Genomic DNA, 8,518 nt, shown 5'->3' with positions numbered 1-8,518 from the left:
TTGTTACGAAGACTACCACTGGGTAGGTGGGGCCAGGCCTCGCGGCTAGTTGTAGTGGGTGGTGTAGTTGATGGGCTTCGGCGGCTGGGTGTTGGTGCTTCGGTCGAATTCTTCTTTCTTCTCCTTGACGAGGGGGCAATCGCTCGTCCAATGCCCCGTGTCCCTGCCATGGATGCATCAATACGGGACTTTTTGCCTTCGGCCGGTGTTGTCTCCGCGGCCGCGGTTGGTGTTGATTCGATCGCTCCTCCTGTCAGACCCGGGGCAGCGGGACTGCTTATAGGCATAGAATGTTCTAGAGTAAGGGATAGCTCATGGATGTACCTTGCCTCTCTTATAACTACCCGAATAGGTGTAGAACTAGCTGCATTACGAAGGAAACTACCTGATCGTGTTGTAGTAGAACTCCAACTATACTCGGCTAGGACTTTCCATGTAACCCTGTCCCCCCGGATATATAAGGGCGGATAGGGACCCCCTCAAAATACATCAACACCTAAGGCAATACAAACAACCACACAAGACGTAGGGTATTACGCAACTCGCAGCCCGATCCTGTCTAAATCTTTGTGTTCCTTGCACCATCGAGTTCCAGAGCAGTCGATCCCTACCTACAAACCTTACTGCTAAGGATATCTCTGAGCAGGTTTGGCTGTAAACACCGACAGGTGGCGCGCCAGGTACGGGACTCGGCGAGTTCGATGGCCGCTTTCGCTTTCAGCACCATGGCGCCTCCCCAGGCCGCCACCTTCGTCTTCGGCTCGTGGGTCTGCGTCGCCAACGGTTCGGGTGGCTTTGACAACCACCTAAGCAATTCTCCCACGCTGAAGGCAACTCCGTCGGAAGGCTCGAACAAGCTCGCCGGATCAGTCGATCATGGCATCATACTACTTCCCGACCTCGTCAAGGAGATCGAGATGAAACTCGAAGATAACTCGAGTTCCACTCGGACTCAGATTGATCTCAAACCAAATTCTACTCGGATTGAGACCCCTCTTGCTCAACCCATCTTCGGGTTGCGCAACGCATCATCTACTTACAAACAGGTGATCAGATCCATCTATAAAAATAGCCTGGATCATCTTCTCTATGTCGAAAACCACTCAGTCACCGCTGGCCGGGAGGCACCCGTTTTTGACGTATATCCAGATCCAGTCGAGTCGTCTCAGGACAGCTTGGACTTCATCACTAATGCGCTAGCAAAAATCCAACTCAAGTCTTGCCAGGATCATGCACTCGCAGAACTACTCGACAACCTCCGAGAAGTTGCCAGCATTGATGATCTTCCATTCCAACACGGTACTCCCCTCGCAACTGAGAGGGAAACTGGATCTGGGGAAACTGTGCTAGCTGAATACGAATCAGATCTAGAAAGCTTCTCCCCCGAACGTCTGGTTTCTGTGATCAACCAACAAGGTGGAGGTGCTCCTAGTCAACACGACCCTAACGAGACCGTGGATCAGATTTTAGAAGACAATTTGACCCAAGATGCCCCACAAGATGAGGATGAAGCCACTCGCACAGCTCGTAGGGCAAGAAATCAACGTAAAGGAGAATGCAGGGCTCGAGCTGCTGAGCGCGCTCGCCTTCCCCCGTGCAACCTCAACAACGAATTCAACAACGTCGCGGATCCAGTCTTCACTACTCCTATCGCCGCGATGACAGAAGCAACCCTACGACTCATGCAGATGCCTCAAAACCCAGAGATGGAGCGCATCATCCACCTCGCCAAAAATGTTGTCGAACAACTCGAGACACAAAACCCTTTGTCCTCGCATCATGGCACACGGTCGAGGGCCACTGCAACAGTCATACCTCAAGCAAGTCGTACCCCCGGAGGTCATTACCGTCAACAACAGCTGGAGCAGCAAAACCAAAGAAACCAAGAGGATCAAGAAGTTGCAAGCATCCATCGCCCCAGGGGTGGCCAACCACCAGCAAACCAAGCTCCTAGGCCTCAACCAAATCGCAACAACAATCACGGTCAAAACAGGGAGGAAGTAGCCGATTCCATAATGGACGCACGAGACATCATCAACGTAAGGTGCAGAGCACAGCTTGCAAACAATTCCGATCGCTTCCTAGCCCTCAGCAGTGTCTTCGACAACGTCGAGTACCCGAAGGATTTCAAACCAACATGTCAGACCCGGGACAGCGGGACTGCTTATAGACATAGAATGTTCTAGAGTAAGGGATAGCTCATGGATGTACCTTACCTTTTTTGTAACTACCCGAATAGGCATAGAACTAGCTGTAGTACAAAGGAAACTATCCGATTGTGTTGTAGTATGACTCCAACTATACTCGGCTAGGACTTTTCATGTAACTCTGTCCCCCCGGATATATAAGGGCGGGCAGGGACCCCCTCCAAATAATCATCAACACCTAAGGCAATACAAACCACACAGGACGTAGGGTATTACGCAAACTTCGCGGCCCAAACCTGTCTAAATCTTTGTGTTCCTTGTACCATCGAGTTCTAGAGCAGTCGATCTCTACCTACAAACCCTACTGCTAAGGGTATCCCTGAGCAGGCTTGGCGGTAAACACCGACAGCTGGCGCGCTAGGTAGGGGATTCGGCGAGTTCACCAATGAATTCGATGGCCGGATCAAGCAACGCCAACCACGTGCCAGAAGGCACGACATTCGTTTTCGGTTGTTGGGCTTGCACGGCTAATGGAACGGGAGGCTTTTCCAGCCACCTTGTCACGCCTAACTCGCCTAAATCAAAAACCCGCTCCCAACTCGCCGACATCCGTGAGTCCGCGGATCTCGACGAGAAAAGAGTTCCACCCAAACTCGACTCGGACAACCCAGGAAACATGACAACTCAAAACTGAACTCTTGGTTTGGTCGAGTTTGACACAAATTCTGATTCTGAAAAGCCTTACTTTTCTAAAACTCTTGAAAAATACCTGGCGCATCTGAAGACAATCAAACACCCTAAGATCAAAAGCTCAGAACTACTCGCCGGACTGGATCAAGTTTCACGATCGATAGAGGGCTGCATCAAACTTGCAGAAACCGCTCTCCGCCCATATGCGCTACAGCAGAACCCTAAAGCACTAAATCCGCCGCAGAAGAGATCGGGCGACATGCTCTCAGGGATCGATCGGGTAAATTCAAAGCTTGCTAACTGCATTAAGGTGGCTGAAAGCACTCTGCAAAACAAAGAAGCAGAAATCGGGAGGAGGAATCTACGGGGGAAGCTGGTGAGACAAACCCCCGGCTTGTTCGGATGGGACCGTCTATCTCCAGGATACCTCAGAGCCCTTCACCGAAACCTACTCACACTCGGACTCCGAAACCAGTCGAGTCCAAGTTCGATCAGGACTTTGATCGCTTCATGAACGGTCTCGAGAACTTTGAACCATTTGACGATCTTGAAGAGTGGTCAGACAATGTCGAGCTATTCATGGACGCCATGGCCAAACCAACCGAGCATGCCGACGCTCTTTGGGAACTGGCCAATCTTAAAAAAGGAAAAGCCAAGGCCCCAGAACAATCCAGCGACTCAATCTATGAAACACCCTGGATTAAGGAGCCTGAGGGGCTAACTCCTACTCAATCATGGCTACGCTGGATGAACGAGAACGCCCTCCGTGTAGAGATGGGCATACCGCTTCTCGCTCACCCAAAGCATACATACTCAAAAATCGGTGGGCTAACCGACTCCGAATCCGAGTACTCCTCTGACCCAGAGGAACAACTAGACGACCTAATCCAGTATAGTAAACAAGTCGAGTCCAACTTGGCTAAGAACCTCAAGTCCGATCAGGACTCCCTCCCTAACCTGATTATATATGCAACACCGCAAGGACAGACAGTGCACCTCAGGAAGGCACAAGATCCCAACACTTCTGCCTCACAGCTAGAGGATCTACCCTACCAACAGAGCACTCCTTTAGACCGGTCCTCAAGCAAACAAGACCAAGAAGTTCAAGACCTCTGCCGTGAAATCCTCATGGTTCGTATCACCGAAGAACCTGAGGGCGATCCCACGGAGCGTCTCAACCTCGATGACTACAATTCTGATGATTTCAACGAGTACCTTTCCGACAACATGGAAACTACTCCTCCTACAATCACAGAAGCCCAAGTCGCTACCAAGGAGAATCTACCTGCTCCTCCTTCTCCTCCAGCGGTGACCGTCACCGTCCAACTGGACGACCAGCATCCAGCAGAAGATCTCTATGAACGTCGTCGCCAGCTCAACCAAAAGAGGGCGTTCAGGCGTCAGCGCCTCGCTAACACCCTACAAGAACAACAAGGCGACAACTACGACTACTCCAACTGCGACCTCCGCAGTGTGATCAACGTTGGGCGTGATGCGCGCAATGTCATCATCTCAAGAAGAAAGGAACGGGAGGAAGTCGAGGCATACAGCCCTTCTTCCAACTACCGCATCCCGCCAAAGGCTTCCGCATCTTTCAAGAAGTACAAGCCGGCAACAACCAGTACCCATCCTCAGGGTAAACCATGCACCCAGCATCAAGCTGAATCAGTCTCAGAGCAGGAAACAGGATCAACAAAGTACTGCTACGCAAGTGCTTTATCCGCCCAAAGAGCTCTCACACTGATCTTCCAGTGTGACTCACTCCGCAAGGCCCTTGGGGCACCTCTCCTAAAGGAGACACCACCAATAAATCTAGTCGACCTCTGCATCGACTAGTGGTACTAGTCGACTATCATATCGACTAAGTTCCTTCTTCGAATAAGATTTATTCAGATTATATAAACCATTGCTCACGTCCAATGAGCAAGGGGTAGGTCTTAAGAGTCAGAGTCTGTCACTTTACAGTTATTGTAATTTTGACAAATCTAAATAAAGTTGATTTCTCCTATATCGACTACTTGGCTCTCGCTCACACGACCAATACCCCACCTCGAAAGTCTTGCTCAGCATTAGAGCAGCTATCGAGTAGTTTTTATGTTTCTCACTCGAGTGCTTTTTTGACATTTACGTCTTGGGCAACCCGACGGGGTTCGTACCTAACAGTTTTGTCCTAAAAGACACTCTAGTCCTCTGGTAGGACACCCTACTCGCCCTGCTCGAGTAGGTCTTGGATACTCTTTCGGCACCTTCATCTTGGGCAACCCGACGGGGTTAGTACCTAACAGACTTTCCCTAAGAGTTACTCTAGTCCTTGGTTAAAGGACACCTTACTCGCCTTGCTCGAGTAAGTTTTGGATATCTTTCTGACATTTACATCTTGGGCAACCCGACGGGGTTCGTACCTAACAGTTCTGTCTTAAGTATTACTCCAGTCCTTGGTTAAAGGACACCTTACTCGCCTTGCTCGAGTAAGTTTTGGATATCCCTTCGACATTTACGTCTTGGGCAACCCGACGGGGTTCGTACCTAACAGTTCTGTCTTATGGATTACTCCAGTCCTTGGTTAAAGGACACCCTACTCGCTGGCTCGAGTAGGTCTTGGATACTCTTTCGGCACCTTCATCTTGGACAACCCGACGGGGTTAGTACCTAACAGACTTGCCTTAGAGTTACTCCAGTCCTTGGTTAAAGGACACCCTACTCGCTGGCTCGAGTAGGTCTTGGATACTCTTTCGGCACCTTCATCTTGGACAACCCGACGGGGTTAGTACCTAACAGACTTGCCTCAGAGTTACTCCAGTCCTCAGGTAGGACACCTTACTCGCTCTGCTCGAGTAAGTTTGGGATGTTTCTAGAATATTCACGTCTTGGTTAACTCGACGGAGTTCAGTCCTAACAGTCCTATTCTAGAAATCAATCCAGTCCATTAAAAAAAAGCACATCTCAAACATGGCTGCATGCCTTAAACACATCAATTTTTACAACGTTAATAGACTGAAACTGTGAGCTAGAAAGGATATCCCCTTGTAGGCTATCTATCCAACTGTACATTGGCTTCGTACATCGGGTTTCTTAAAAGATGGATACTCTCCTACGAAGCTCTGTCCGGATTTCACGCGCCGCGTGGCGCCTCATGCGAGTCCGGAGACTCAGGCTGCGCGCACTGGGGTACACTACTCGCAATCCGCTAATAGATACACTATCGAAGCGGCTTCCTAGGGCGTCCGCTACGGCCCCACACTAGCCCCACCTTGCGTTCGCGTCTGTTAACATCGTTTTTTTGACACGTGTCAAGGAAGGTGATTTTTGTGAAGAGAAAGTGGCCGATTTGGGAGAAACCAAAAGATACACAGGGTTGGAATCGGCCGATGGAGCTCGTCCGATGGGCCAGAGGAATATTCTGCGAATATGCTGATCCGCCAGCTCTGGTGCTCGGCCGATGGGAAGTTGCCGATGAAGTCAAGGAAGGAGAAGATGATCTGGACTCTATGAAAATTTTGATGATTCGGTTGTAATATTTTAAGTAGTTTATCTTTTAGATAGTCTTTTCTTTAGGGTCAATTAATGTTTGCCATAATCGGCTAGGACTTGTTAGCGCTAGGCTATATATATTAGTTGTAAGAGACCGGAAAAACTGGATACAAATCCAATACAACAAACTTTACAATTCCTTTGCACTTTTTCGGCGACTTCGCCTTTTCTCTTCTTTTTTCGACAAGTTCTTTCAAGTTGATCAAGTATGCCTCACATTCGAGCGATTTGATTTGCTGATGAGTTTTCGTTTTACCGAGTATTTTTGAGCTTTAGCTACCGGGCGCATCGCTGTGGCTTCATTCAAATCTATTCAAAAGTTATCGAGTTTATCTAGGCTTTGACTTCCAGGCGCATCGCTATCGTCTCGTCTAGATTTATTCACCAATTATCGATATCGGCTGGATTTGTAGGTTTTCCTATGCTTTTTGGCCATTATCATATCTAAAAACATATTAGATCGGCTTTAGATTTTGGAGTAACACTTTTGTTATCTTAAGAGCTAGTTTAGATCTGTTTTTAGCTTCACATCATCTAAGCTACATATTCGTAGCTTAGATCTTGTTATACATACATGATCGGCTGTTCAAAATCGGTTTTGTCGTTTAGTGTATCGGCTGATCCTGCCGATACGCTCGTTTATTACACGCTTGTATTTAATATCTTTTTGTCGTCTATAGTATCGGCAAAGCTTGCCGATACGCCCATCTGAGAGATATTCGGAATCCCAGCCAATACGCTCTCGAATTTGACTTTGTTTTCTCCCTTGTCAATTTCAGGTCAAATTGACTGGCACGCTTGCCCTCGGATTCCAGTGTGTTGATTTTTGCGTCAACACATCTTTTGGCACGCCCAGTGGGACCTCTAAACTTCAACATGGTGGAACTTACTGATAAATCTGCAGTTAGTGAAGAAAATCAGATTCATGTTCCTGAAGATAAGCTCAAAGAAGAACAAAAGAAGGAATATGAAGAGCTGGTGGAGAAATTCAAATGTGAATGCCTCAAGTCGTACATCGTCAACAGATCTGGTGAGGTGATCAAGAAGTTTAATCTTCCATCCTTCCAGTCACTGACAGTGGCTCAACGTGAAAACAAGATGATAGAAGCAATTGGCCAAGCTGTGGCACAAGCCTTCATCAAGAGTGCAACAATCATGGGCAACACAGTACACAATGAAGCGGTCAAGACTTTTGCTGAAGGCACGTTACCAGGGTGCATGGGTCCTTGCTATATACAACCAGATCAGATGCAATATACTCCCTTGGAGGTGTCTATGGCAGCAGCCCTGTCGGCTCAAGATAGCCAGGCAGGAACAAGCAACAGTCAAACTCCACCCCAGATGACTATTGCAGCATCGGCGGGTACAGCAGATCCTATCTACTCAACCACGCCGCCGATTGCTACAACTGTGCAAGATGGATCTGCGTCTGTATTTTCTAAAGGGTGGAATCCTGCTACTGGGTATGGTATGCATCTGGATTTCTTTTCTACGCCACCCAAGATACAGTTTAATGCGTCGGCTCCTCAGCCGATAGCCTCTAAGCCTAATCCATCGGCCGTTCAGCTGACGGGTGCACAGCAGGATGCATCGACAACACAGCTGAATGCACAAGGCGCATGGAGTCCACAACAGATGGCACAAGCTAATGCATCGGCACCATCACCGATGACCCCGCAGCAGCGTCTTGCTATCCTGCTCCAACCCCAGTCTCCTTCAGAATTGTTATTGTCGCAATATCCGCATCAGAAGGGAATCAACTGGGTATTCCATAATCAAGCAACTGGACAGATACGGTATGTCAATGTGTCATACATGGATATTATTGGTCAACAATTGGCCAACCCATCAGCTACACAGCCGACGATGACTCAGCAAACACCCAATCGGATAGCACAGCAAACACATCAGATGCAATCGGCTGGACAGCCGATGAACCATTTAGCTCAACAACTTGCGATGATGACCAATGCAGCGAGTACAGTTTCCCCTCAGCAAATGCCAATAGTTGAGCCACGAGTTGATTGGAGCACAAAAATAGCTGAAGTGGTGAGGGAGCAGTTTGGTTTGAGACTAAAGCAACAATCTGTTATGTACAAGACTCCCTATCCTCCGGCTTACAATCAGATTCCTCTCCCCCACAAGTACAA

This window comes from Panicum virgatum, chromosome 4N (genome assembly GCF_016808335.1).
Source record: "Panicum virgatum strain AP13 chromosome 4N, P.virgatum_v5, whole genome shotgun sequence".
NCBI lineage: Eukaryota > Viridiplantae > Streptophyta > Magnoliopsida > Poales > Poaceae > Panicum > Panicum virgatum.
This window is presented reverse-complemented; position numbering follows the sequence as displayed.